This window comes from Benincasa hispida, chromosome 8, assembly GCF_009727055.1.
Source record: "Benincasa hispida cultivar B227 chromosome 8, ASM972705v1, whole genome shotgun sequence".
Classification (NCBI taxonomy): Eukaryota; Viridiplantae; Streptophyta; class Magnoliopsida; order Cucurbitales; family Cucurbitaceae; genus Benincasa; species Benincasa hispida.
In genome coordinates, this window is record NC_052356.1 from 14073218 (window position 1) to 14086399 (window position 13182).

The window sequence follows — 13182 nt, forward strand, 5'->3', positions numbered from 1 at the left end:
TGGTATCTTTAATCCCAAAAGATCAATTTCAGTTTTAAGATTGCAGTGAATTCCCAGCCCAATTTACATATCAAGCCCAACATGCTATGAAATCTTTTCATATGGTGAGAAAAAAACGTTATAGAAAGTTTTTTATAACATTTTTTATAGCAGCACAAAAACGTAAAATACATTCAATAGCATTTTTAATATCATTGTAAAACCGCTATAAAATTATTTCCATAGCATTTTAAAGATGTTATCATAGCCGATGTTATTGAATGTCTTCGACTTTCCATAGCTTTTTTTGTAGCAACAAAAAATTCTATAATTAATCTTTAATAAGCACTTCTTAATGACATTATTTCTTTTTTAGATTTTATTGCTATGGAAACATTTATACAATTTGCTTCAAATATTATCGTAAAATCTAAATTATTTTTATCTACAAACTTCAATATATTTAATTACATTTACATAAGAAATCGAATTATATATATATATACACGCACGTACGTATATACGTATGTATATTGAAGTCGTTTGCCCATATTATTATCTAAACGAAGAAAGATATAGTTTACATTTCATACACATCTAATAGTTATAAACAAAATCTTCAAAAATACAATGTATAAAGTGAGGAAACCATTCCCATAATGCCAAAATTTAGATCTACAATCACGAATAACTATCATATATTGGATCTGTTAACCATTCTTATCATGACATCGAACTCGTCACAAAACCACCTTCCACAAACAGAACTCAACTCTTTAATCGAGTATTCCTTCCAAAACTGATTGCAGTGGTAACTCGTTGAAGCCTACATATCCAAGAAACCAAGGTTGGAAACAAACTCCATCCTATCCCATCCCCAAATCAAAATAAAAATTAAAATCTAAAAAAAAAAAATAGTTGCAAAACTTTATACTTGTTACAGATCAATGTCTACTTTGATCCAAAACTAATTGAACTTAGAGAAGTTTACTCAAAAGGAAATCTAATCAGAAGTTCCATCGATCACGATTGTGGTTTTTTTTGCCAGATGTTAAGAATGATGGACATTTCCAAAACGAGTATTGTTAGTAAAACAGAAATCAAATGTATTCAAAGGGCTTTTGTAGAACTTATCTATTAACATCTAGCTTCAACCTATCAAACCTTTCTAACTAAGAAAGCATAAATAATAACTATTGCAACATGTAAATTTGTGATGATTCAGATTAGATGTCACTCAATGCTTTGAAAAAAATTATTGAATAGGGCAAACCTGACTTTGATAATAGTTGATTGAGTATTGGATCATTTGGTCTACTTTCCATGGCCATGAGTCAACTTCATAGATTTATGCAACCTCATTAACTAAGTTGTGCAATACACAATCAAGAGAAATCCATAATGCTATAAACACTAGTATAATTAGAAGTAAGAAACTAAAACGCTTAGTAATTTATAAATAAGTAAGATGATATAAAAAGCATTTGCACAAACTCGTAGGGAGTATAATCTCCATGACATAACCTTTGCTGCATCTATGTAGATTTCAAGAGCTACAATTCTTTGAAAATAAATTGAAAAAATAAAACATGTAAAGCACCATCAACATAAAAAAAAAAAAACAAAAAAACAAAACAAAAAAAAACAAAAAAAAAACAAAAGAAAGAATGTCTACCATGATAAATTTTTCCAAAGCTAATCACATGGGCAAAATGAACACACTAGATGTCGCTTAAAACATGAAAAAGAGTGAATTTCAGTAGGATAAGATCTAAGAAAGTAAATTACTTGGAATGAAGCTAAATTAGAGAAGCATTACAGATCTAATCGAGCTTCTCAAACAAAAAGGGCAAAATTTAATTGGGAGATCTTCTTCGAACAAAGGAAAATACAGATCTAAACTCTATATATTGTGAGTATTTAGATCAATGATGTTTGAAGTGAGAGTTTCTGATCGAACATCGCGAATCACTGTGACTATGCCCATAGCAGTTTTCGTACATAGATAACAAACAATACAACTAAAAGTCACAGATAAATAAAGTAAGAACATATCTATCTTGGGGCGGGTTTTGTTAAATAATTTATAAAAAATCAATTGCAAGACTTGAGTATCGAGTCACCAAACTAATTGGGACTAAACCAAAACGTTTTGAACTTTAAGCATCAAAATAAAAGTTTATAGAGCCCAAATTAGAAATTTTTTTAGTGATAAAACTAAAACAAGTACTAAAAAATGTGAAAAATGTTGAGTTCATTTTCAACTTCTGGCAAGTTAATCAAGTCATGAAAGCACTTCAAAGAGACAAGGATGATCTTAACATCAAACAAATAGTGAGTCAATAATTATGACAAAAGAATCCAATTTATGCATAATATAAATAGAAATCAAATTAGGATAATTGCAAATAATTATTTGTAACTAACTTCTTAGCTACAAATCAAATAGTTAAAAAAATACGTTAAAAATTTTACTTTGTCTAAAAACAAAAGAAAGAACATTGGAACTTCCATATGAATAAATAGAAAGATGGCCAGTATGCGATTGATAAGAAACAAAGATAGGGACAACAATATAAGAATAAGAGATGACAAAAAATAAAAATATAAAAACATATACCGTGGGGTTCCTTAGATCTGATACTTGATAGATTTAAAGGTCCCGAAAATTAGAGAAAACTAGAGAATGAGATATGAAATGACAAAATTGAGAGAAAAATAAGAAGTAAATTAGATACAAATGATGATGAAAATCGAGAAGAAGAATGATATGAGAAGATACCTAATTTTAGACGATGGCAAATGACGAAGAAGGAGATGCTTGTTAATGAATCAATGTGTTGATTGCAATAAGTATATGTATATTAAAATATAATGACCGAAAAGCCTAAACATTTTACTTGCATTACCCGAATGACTTACGTACACGATGAACCCATATCTTCTCTTATTCAATTCACCTTCCAACAGCAAGAGAACGAAAAAGAAACTTCTAAACAAATAAATCCGATTAAAGAAACAAAAAAATAAATAAAATTTCCAACAAAGTACTATACATATCAAATCAATTAAACCTCATACGGGTAATTGAATATAGAAAACCCTTTTAGAAGTTGAGATGAAAGATTGAGCAACAAAACAAGTGAAAAGAATGAATTGAAAAAGTGGAAGGAGATAAAGTTATATGCTGTGTGTACCATGAAATCAATTAAGAAAGATGTGGGAAAATGCAAATTCAAAGAAGATGAAAGCAGTGAAATCGCATATTCAAATTCGAGAGAAGACAAGAAGCAGATGCTTGAAAATTGCTCGACAACCAAAAATCTTCAATGCTCGGCAAGTGAAAGTTGTGAATGAGGGAAAAGACGATGCTAAGAAGAAGAAAACAATGTTTTGAATGAAGAAGACGATGCTAGGTTAGTTGTGGTTTTGTGGGTGTCATCCGAAGGAAGAAGAAGATAAAAGCAAGATGGAGAGAAAATGAAGGGTTTGTGAGTGTCGTTCAATGAAGGGGCCTTGCGAAATACACAAATTGAGGGAAAAAATGTAATATGACCTAATTAAGTGTGCCCAAATTTTCACTTGCCTGCCTTTTTTTCCTACTCTTCTCAATAGCAGTTTTCAAGAAATATAACATTGCAATGCTATTAAAAGTTCTTTTTGTTGTAGTGTGTCTAATCAAAACGCAAGTTGGAAGCTAATTTGAAAGAGACATGACAGTGTCAATGAACTTGTGATGTGAGGAATGCGGTGTAACAGGGTATGGAATTAAATGCAACGTCTGTTAGATAATCATTAGAAAGAGAGCTGAAGCACAACCAAGTGAAGCCTTCAAATAGCTCAAATCTCACACATAAAAAACTTTCTTCCCCTCCCCCATGACACCCTGGTCAACCATTAAAAATCTTCATTATCTTCAATCACTCAAGCTCCATCTCTTCTTGAAGAATTATAGGATGAGAGCTCAGTTATCTTTTTCATTAGTAAAAGAATCTTATCATCCATTTCACCAACACAAGTGTAGCAGCCAACCATAAAAGTCAATGGAAGCAGGAGATGGCGACTTGACATTCTTACTTTTTTAAACATTTATTCTTTTGTTCTCTTTTGAATTGTACTAAGATATCAACATTGTGATTACACTTATTCTTAATATAAATCTTAATCTCTATCATTTTTCATTGGTTTATATGTTCATTCTTCTCCATAATAAGTTGTTAAATTCTTAATGGGTTGGGAAGAGTAAAATCAACATTCTCACGAGTTTTGCATAGGTGGAAGTTCATCTTACTCAATGTATGCTTAATTTCGTTGCTTGAATCCATCTAATCAATTGATTTAAGTAGAAATAGCTGATAGCTTGAGAGAGTAAATGGCTGAAAAATCGTTAAACAAAGAAAGAAGTGGCTTTAGAAATATAGATAATCGTTTATCTATTTTAACTTAAGTATGTGTCTTAGAGATAAGATCAATGTGGCATAAACATTGAGAGATGTTTAGTTAATTTTGTTAAGTTAAAAACATGATGCATAAACTCGGATGAATGTTGGTAAATCTTATCAATCCTACTTTAGTCATTGATTTTTATTCATCCAACCCAGCTGTCTATACCTTTGCTACATTCTCACCATCAACAAATCTCATCTCCTCATTTAACGCACATTCACTCACACTCTCAATACATCACACTCTCCATTCACCTTCATCTTCCCTTTTCAATTGTTTTTAAATAGTCTTTCATTTTATTTGTACAAACAATCTTAACTCATATTGATTAATTTTTATTCTGTGAAAATCATTAGAACTGATAAAAATTAATTATCACAAAGTCCCTGTGTCGACTTTGGTACTCGTCAGATACTTCAATTAGGCTTATCCTTGAGTTTGGTTGGGAAAACTTGTGTTAATTAAAGAATAATAGAGAAAACAACATGATCATTTAAATCAACATTGCACAACACAACAGGTCTATATCCACAAATAGCCATCTCTTGATTCCTTAAATTAAGTAACAAATTTCTTAACCGAGAAATCTCATGACAAGCTTGGGATTTAAACAATAGATTGATTGATGATAAAAGCCTAGCCTAAGAATTTAGATATACCAATTTGTATAGTTGGTCAAAGGTCACCGTAATTAATCATCCATGCAATGGCTTAGCTAACTTACCCAGAAATCTCGTGACAAGCGCCCTAAGACATTAATTAAGAGATTTAATTAAACTAAGTGCTCAATAAGTTGGGTACAATTGTGCTCTATAAACATCTTACACTTTCATTGCGATTAAGAGGAAAACTAAAACACATTTACGATGTAATGCCCTAATTAAGTAGACAAATTGATTTTACTCTTGAACTAAATCGAGATTGTTAATCATAACCTAGACCGCTAATTCACTTTGGCATGCTAACAATTCATGCTAATAACGATTAACACAAATAATGTCATGGATTGTGAGCTAATCTCTAGTAAAATGAAGATATACAAGGGTGATCAAACCAAATAGAAACTCAAAGTATATAAATTTGAATATAATATCAAGAGTCACAACCATTCAAAGGAAAAATAAAAAATTACAAGTTGTCTCAACCAAATAAAAATGGGTTTATATCTAATCCTCAACTAGAGAGAACTTACATTAGCGACAAATCATGGAAATTTAGCTCCAAATGGGAAAGAAAATAAAGAAGATGAAGTAATTTTGGGGCTCCAACTCAACCCTCAAAGTCGTTCGATTTCACTCTCTAAACCAATATCACAACCTTTTTTAACCATCTATAACCCTAAGGACCCCACATCTACTCTTTTTACCATCAAATTGATCTTTTCACTCCCCTCGTTGCTTTAATGAAAACTCATACATGCTGCTTGCAAGTTTCTACATGTTTCCTAATATGCTAGCTGATGTTCCCTTCATTCACTCATAATTCGTTCATTGTTTGGGTTTGTAAGACAACGTATGTTAGAACTCGGTTAAAAAGCATTGAATACTTAGTAGGAAATTTTGATGTGCCCTAACATTTCTCAAAATAGTGAGAAAATGCTTGTGTGTAGTGCATAATATATACTAAGTTGATGTATAAGTAACCTTTTAACACACAAATTAAATCACTTATCACATTAAATCAAGTGTAGATCATTAATGTACTTAGAAAGTAGTACTTTGAAGTATTCCAAAGTCGATTCCTGTCAGAAAAAAGTTACTAAAACTAATGCGACAAGAACGAGATGTTTGATAACTCCTTGCTTCTTTGCAAATGTGATAACCATTAAAAAATGTGATGGGTATGTATTTTGTTTGTATTGAACATAGAGAAAACGATAATGTAATAGATCACAATGTGCTTGTGATATGTTGTGAGCAATGAATTATAGAAATTTAGAAAAACTAAGAGAAAATATACACATTGGCTCAATGTAGAACATGGATGAGTTTTTGAACCTAACTTAGATGGCCAAACAGAATTCAGACAATCAACAGAAATAAATCGAAAACAGTAAAAAACACCGATATATAGTGGTTCAACCAATTTGGTCTACATCCACTTGAGAACAAACTTGAATTAATTTTATTAATGAGCAATAAAGAAATTTTACAAATTACTGATAATCAACGAAATCACCAATCTGTAATTTCAGTATCCATTGATATCGAGAGATCCGCACATAACGTCGCCTCTGAAAAGTGAGAACAACCCGCTGCAAAATAGCCCAAAACAATATGCTACCCGCCTCTGACCGGCGAACCACACGTAGTCCTGCGCGTCTCTCTTACCAACAACAACTGCCGGACGAACCGCCTAACGGAAACTTCCACGCTGCTTGCTGATCTGCAAGCACCACACTCACGCCGCGACACCCGAACCGACAAACCCAAGTTCCAGCCCGCTCCTCAACTACGGACAGACGGTCGCGACACTTCCTCTCTCCCAGGCGGCTTCTGCCTCGTTTTTCAAATGGCAACCTGATCTACTTCACAGACGGTTGCTGCTTCGAACGGCGGCGGTTCTTCTCCAGCAAAAATCTTAGGCGGCTTCCTTTTTATTCCCTTCAGCGGCTGCCTCCTACGTCAAAAAGGGGTACACGAAATTCAGCCCTATTTTTGTGAAGATAGGGATAATTGCAAAATTGTCACTGCTCATAAAATTACAATAATGTTATTGGGCCTTTAATTTTTTTCCAAAAAATCCAATAAAACCCACTTAAATACCTTGTTATTTTATATGGAGATAGTTATACTTCTACTTATGTTCTAACTCAATGCATCGGCCATTGTTTGCTCTCTATGCTTCTGAATGAATGTATTAGTCCTAGTAATACACCCTAGCGATGAACATTCACTCTCGGTTAACTTAAGTATTTTAACACACACTACAATGAAACTGGGATTTCATGACATTTAAAAACTGTCAGATTTAAAATTTGTGACAGTTATTTTCAGTCATTATATCGCCTGCATGTTGGATTTTATGTCCTAAAACTCGTAGTTTGTAAATTAATAAACTTATTCTGTTTTTTTTTTTTTTTTTTTGATAAAATTGTTATTGAACTTGTAATCTTGAATCCAATAAACTAAGGTCTTGAGGCTATTTAATGTTGTTTGAACTTTATGTAGTGACATAAATGCGGATCAAGTTCAAATATATAGCCCAAATGGTCTAAGATGAGACCTAGTTTGTAGTTAGTACAAACGATGTAATCCTGAATCGTTCATATAGAGATATGTGTGTGGGGGCATCCTATGCAATGAGTTTGCATAAGGCTGAACCATGAAATAGTCACTTTTTATGTTCTAAATACCGTTTTATGTATAAAATTGACTATTTCGTTAATTGGTGACCTAGGTAACTTAATCTTAATCTTGAGCTAACTATGAACTCCTGTTCACTCGAAATTATTCTTAGATCTGCATAGGTGAGGGCAACTCATCATCACTAGCGCAATAAGTCTCCCATTTCAGGGGTAAGATCAGATGGATAGCTGGGAACATAGGGTACAAGACGGAATTCACTTCTACCCATTATAGGGATAGTAGATAGGTTGTTCCTTTAGTACTGAATCCAGATTTTGAACAAGGGGCCCCACTCTCTCCTTGGCCTGAGAGGGATTCGGTTTATAGGTTGGATCTTAAACTAATTTTTCATTAAAGGATCAGTGGAACTTAAGGAACAAGATGTAGTCTTGGGAAAAACAATTTTTATGACCCAGCTGAGATTAGGAACAACTTGTGAAAGATTAGCTTACTAATCATGGTTATATCAAATGGACATAAATATATTTATAGTGAGGGGTGTGCAACTACGGGACTATAGTGGAATGACCCGTTAGTTAACGAATGTTGATTAGCTCCGTCTAAAGAGTTTAGCCAGCTAATCTCGGATCGTTGGAACCCATGATCTATAGGTTCATTAGGTTCCCCTACTAGCTCATATGGAATAAATTAGAACAGTATGATAGAATAATTCGAATTATTCGAATTAGATAAAAAGAGAGATACCGACAAGTATATGTGATATAGTGGTCGGGTTTTCAGTTTAGAGATATAGCTTTAATATTTATATTTGATTTAAATATCAAGAATATGAATACGTTCATATTGGAAGCTCGAAAATAATGGAAATGGTCAAAGATGTAAAAAGTCAAAGAGTTGACTTTTGACTTTGAAAAGTCAAACTTTGACCGACCTTATATTCAAATGTGATTTGAATTTCGAGAAAATGAATGCGGATTCATGCTTGGGAGGTCAAAATTAGTCAACATGGAAAGAATCATAAAAAATCAAAATGTTGACTCTTTGATCAAAGTTTGACTTTGACAAATGACTACTATGACCTTTGACTAAAGTTAGAGGGAAAATCCAAACTTTTGTTAGATAATTCCACTAACAAAATAGTGGGCTAGGTGTTGGCTTATAATGGAGACATTAAGCCCACTTAGATAGTGGATTCTAAGTGTTAGGTTTTTATGAATTGATTTCATGCAACTATTGCATGACCCTTTTCTATAAATATAGGCTTTTGAATTTGGATGAAAAACTTTTGCCATTTTTGCCATTTTTAGTTTCTCAAAATTGGGCTGAAAAAATTAAAAACCCAACCCAAAAAATCTCCATCTTTTTCCATCTCTTTCTCTCTCTCGGTTTCTTCATCCACGGGGTCCCACAATCCGGTTCTAAATCCAGAGGATAGTAGGTCAACTCTAATGGTGGTCCGGAAGAGTTCAGATCGAGATTAAGCGAGGAAAAGCGGTTTTCGGGAGTTTCAAAGGTAATTCTTAATTACTGTTTTTTTCCTTCAAATTCCTTGTTTTTTTCCTTTAAATTAAAAGCAATTAGAGTGTAATTAGATCCTTTTTCCGTTGCATATGTCTCGTGTTCCATCACTACAAATGTCATAATTGGTTTTCTCATGACAATAAATAAATATAAACAATGAATAATTACTGAGAATCATAAACTGTCATCGTCAAGTTTACTATGGCATGTTATCATTGTCATCAATTGAATCTAAATTGGCTTATTTCTGTAGCGTTATGTGTATTGACGATAGTATAAAATGTCAAAAATGAATATATAATAATATTTTTTTTTTGTCAAGAATATCTAAAATATGACCATTCGTTGTCAAGAATATTTGAACCATGGGAAACATTTTATGTCAACAAATGTTCTATAATAACATATTTTTTTATTGTCACAGAATTTCATATTTACAACACTTTTGTATTGTCAATATTATACATGACTTGATAGTTTGTGTCAGGCTTTTGATTTTAATTTCAGGCCCAAAATTGAATTAAGAAATCTGATCCAATATGTATAGGAGAGGTTGGTGAAAGAAAAAGTGGAGAAACGGTCACATTAATGAGCTGAATGAAGAACATGTGGAGATAACACTTCCACTTCTCTGCTGTGTAGATGAAAGATTATTTTGGTAAAAAGAAGTTTCTTTCTCTCTCTAAACTGAGGTATGATATTTTATCTCAACTCTTTCTAATACTTTCCTTTGATCTAGAATTGATGATTTCAAAAATGCATGTAATGAAACAGAAAGAGAAGAAGATGTCAGTACTACAAAATGGAAATTACTTGACAGTTGTAGATTTTAATTACTTGACGTTTTCTTAGAAAAAAAAAGTCAAGTAATGTGATTTTGGACAAGAAAATGTCAAGTAAAAGGGTTAAAAAACGGAGATTGACGGAATATTTCGGACATTTTCACGCGAACCTTTACTTGACACATTTTTCGTGTCAAGTAATATAAGGTCTTACTTGACACGTTTCATGTGTCAAGTATACGAAGTTCTTACTTGACATTTTTTTCATGTCAAGTAAAATAAAAAAAATTGCCTAATAATATTTTTCAAATAAAATATCATACATTTTTGAAACCCTAGTCGTTCATGAAGTAGTCCATTGCGCTGTTGAAGCTTTTTTCCGCTTGCCTCGCGTCTTCTCTCCCATCACACCGTCGAAGTTTTTTCCGCTCGTCTCGCATCTATCTCTCTTTGCATCATTGACCTCTGCAGCCATCGATTTGTGTCGATCGTTTTGCATCTAGCCATCGATATGTGTCGATTGTTTTGCGTCTAGCTCGTCCGTCGATCGTTTTGTTTCATCGATTTGTGTCGATCGTCTAGCTCGTCCGTCGATCGATTTTCGTCTAGCCATCATTTTGCATCTCTTTCGTTGATTATTTTGTGCAGCGTCGCTCATCAATCGATTGATTTGTGTAGTGCTGCTTGATCGTTTCTCGTGGTTTGTTCGATCGATCGACCCACCCTGACGGTTTTTCGGTCTAGCCATCGACTGTCTACAGCGTCGCTCGATCGTTTTTCGTGCTTTTTTCGACCGGTCAACCTGTCCTGACTGTTTTTCGATCTAGCCATCGACCGTCTGAAGCGTCGCTGGCCGTCAACTGGTTTAGCCACTTTTTACTTCATGCTTCGATCGTTTCTTGTGCTCTGTTCGATCAGTCTAGCCACTCTTTGCTTTGTGCTTCGATCGCGTCATTTGGTAAGCCTTATTTCATTTTCATTGCATCTGCAATTTATTTTCATGTGCCCTGTTTCAAGTTTATATATTCATTTTTATAACTACTACCGTTCTTTGATTACAAATTAGACATTATGAAGAATTCAAACACATGCATCCAAGAAGTATCTTATTGTCTTCTGACATTTTTGGCCGTTATATTGAAAACAATGTATAAAGAAAAGTGTCCTTCAACTATAAATTAACACATCATTTATAATTTGAAAGCATTTGATTCCATTTGAAATCGCCGGTCTCTACTTTAGTATAATACAAAAGTGGTTGTAGTTGCTCTTTACACCATTTAATTTTTAAGATTTTGAATTTAGTAAACCATCTATTCATTACAACATTAGCACACATTTGAAGTTTTTGAGAGTTCAAGTTCTTAAGTTCTCTATAAATATCAATTCTATACAAATTTTATAAGTATTTGAATTATTGTAATATTTTTTTGTAGTTCCAAGATTAGCTTATTATAAGTATGGATAAGTCATGGATGACAAAGAGTAGATTATCTAAAGAGTTTGAGTTGGGTGTGGAAAACTTCATCAAATTTGGATTTTTCAATACAAATAATACTACTATACGTTGTCCTTGTTTGAAATATGGAAATTTTAAAAGACATAATAGCAATGATATTAGAGATCATTTATATTTTAATGGGATTAATGAATGTTATAAGATTTGGTTTTGGCATAGTGAGGAACTTCCTAGTTCATCCTTGCATGGAAAATCCTTTGAGTGTAGGTATGAAGAGAATGATGTTGGAAATATAAAAGAAATAGTTGAAATTGCTCATGAGCAATATTCAAACGATCCTAATGGATTTGAAAAGTTGCTTAATGATGCAAGAAGCCATTGTATGAAGGATGCAAAAAGTTCACCAAGTTGTCTACATTAATGAAGTTGTATAACCTAGAAATCTTCGTTTAGTATTATTGTCAGTAGATGGATAAATCCACATAGTGATATGAGCTCTAAGTATAGTTGTTGGCTAGTTGTTATGGTCATTTATAATCTTCCTCCATGGTTGTGTATGAAAAGAAAGTTTATGATGTTATCAATATTGATTCCAGGTCCAAAACAACCAGGGGATGGCATTGGAATATACTTAGAGCCATTGATTGATGATTTAAAACTTCAGTGGGAAAGAAGTATGCAATATTATCATGCTTATCAAAAGGAACTATTAAACTTAAGAACAGTTCTATTGTGGACGATCAATGATTTTCCAGCATATGGGAACCTTAGTGGATGTAGTGTCAAAGGTTATAAGGTTGTCCAATTTGTAGAGATAACACAACTTCATTAAGACTGAAACATGAGAAAGAAATAGCATACCTTGACCATTGAAAATTTCTAGTACAAAATCATCCTTTTCGACGTCAAAAGAAATCATTTGATGGTCACAGAGAATTTGAAAATATTCCAAAACCTTTTTCTGGGGAGGTTGTATTTGAAAAAACTAAAGATCTTGATTTTCAAAGAGGAAAAAAAAAAAAGAACAAAAGAAATATCACAAAAGGAAGTACCAAAAGTTGTTGGAATAGGATGTCTATTTTTTTTCAACTCCCTTATTGGAAACATTTCCATGTTAGACATTGCTTAGATATGATGCATATCGAGAAAAATGTTTGCATGAATATCATAGGTACACTTTTTGATATTCCAGGAAAAAACAAAAGACGAATTGAGTGCTAGATGTGATTTAGCTTATTTAAAAATTTGACCAGAGCTTACACCTATTAATGGGGATAAAAAAATATTCTTTCCCTCTGTTTGTTATACTCTTACTAGAGAAGAAAAACGTTGTGTTTTGAAGATGATATCAGAAATGAAGGTTCCTGAGGGTTACTCCTCCAATGTTAGAAATCTTGTGTTAATGGAAGATTTAAAATTCAATGGTCTAAAATCTCATGATTGTCATGTGCTCTTACAATAATTTCTCCCCATTGCCATCAGATCTGTGCTACCAAAACATATTCGATATGCGATAACTCGTTTATGTGTTTTTTTCAATTCTATATGTAACAAAATCCTAGATGTTATACAATTAGAGAAGTTGCGGGAAGACATTATGATTACATTATGTTTATTAGAGAAGTATTTTCCTCCCTCATTCTTCCCAACAATGGTGCATCTCACAATACACATTGCTAGAGAAGTC

General features: G+C 32.8%; 1 long non-coding RNA gene across 1 annotated transcript; it reads right to left on the bottom strand.

The window, feature by feature from the left end:
• Positions 1–508: 508 nt before the first annotated feature.
• On the bottom strand, positions 509–3590 carry LOC120082740. The gene is made up of 2 exons (XR_005483260.1): positions 1253–3590; positions 509–805 (listed from the first exon to the last, which is right to left on the bottom strand). It is a non-coding gene; the product is annotated as an uncharacterized LOC120082740 (long non-coding RNA).
• Positions 3591–13182: the final 9592 nt, after the last annotated feature.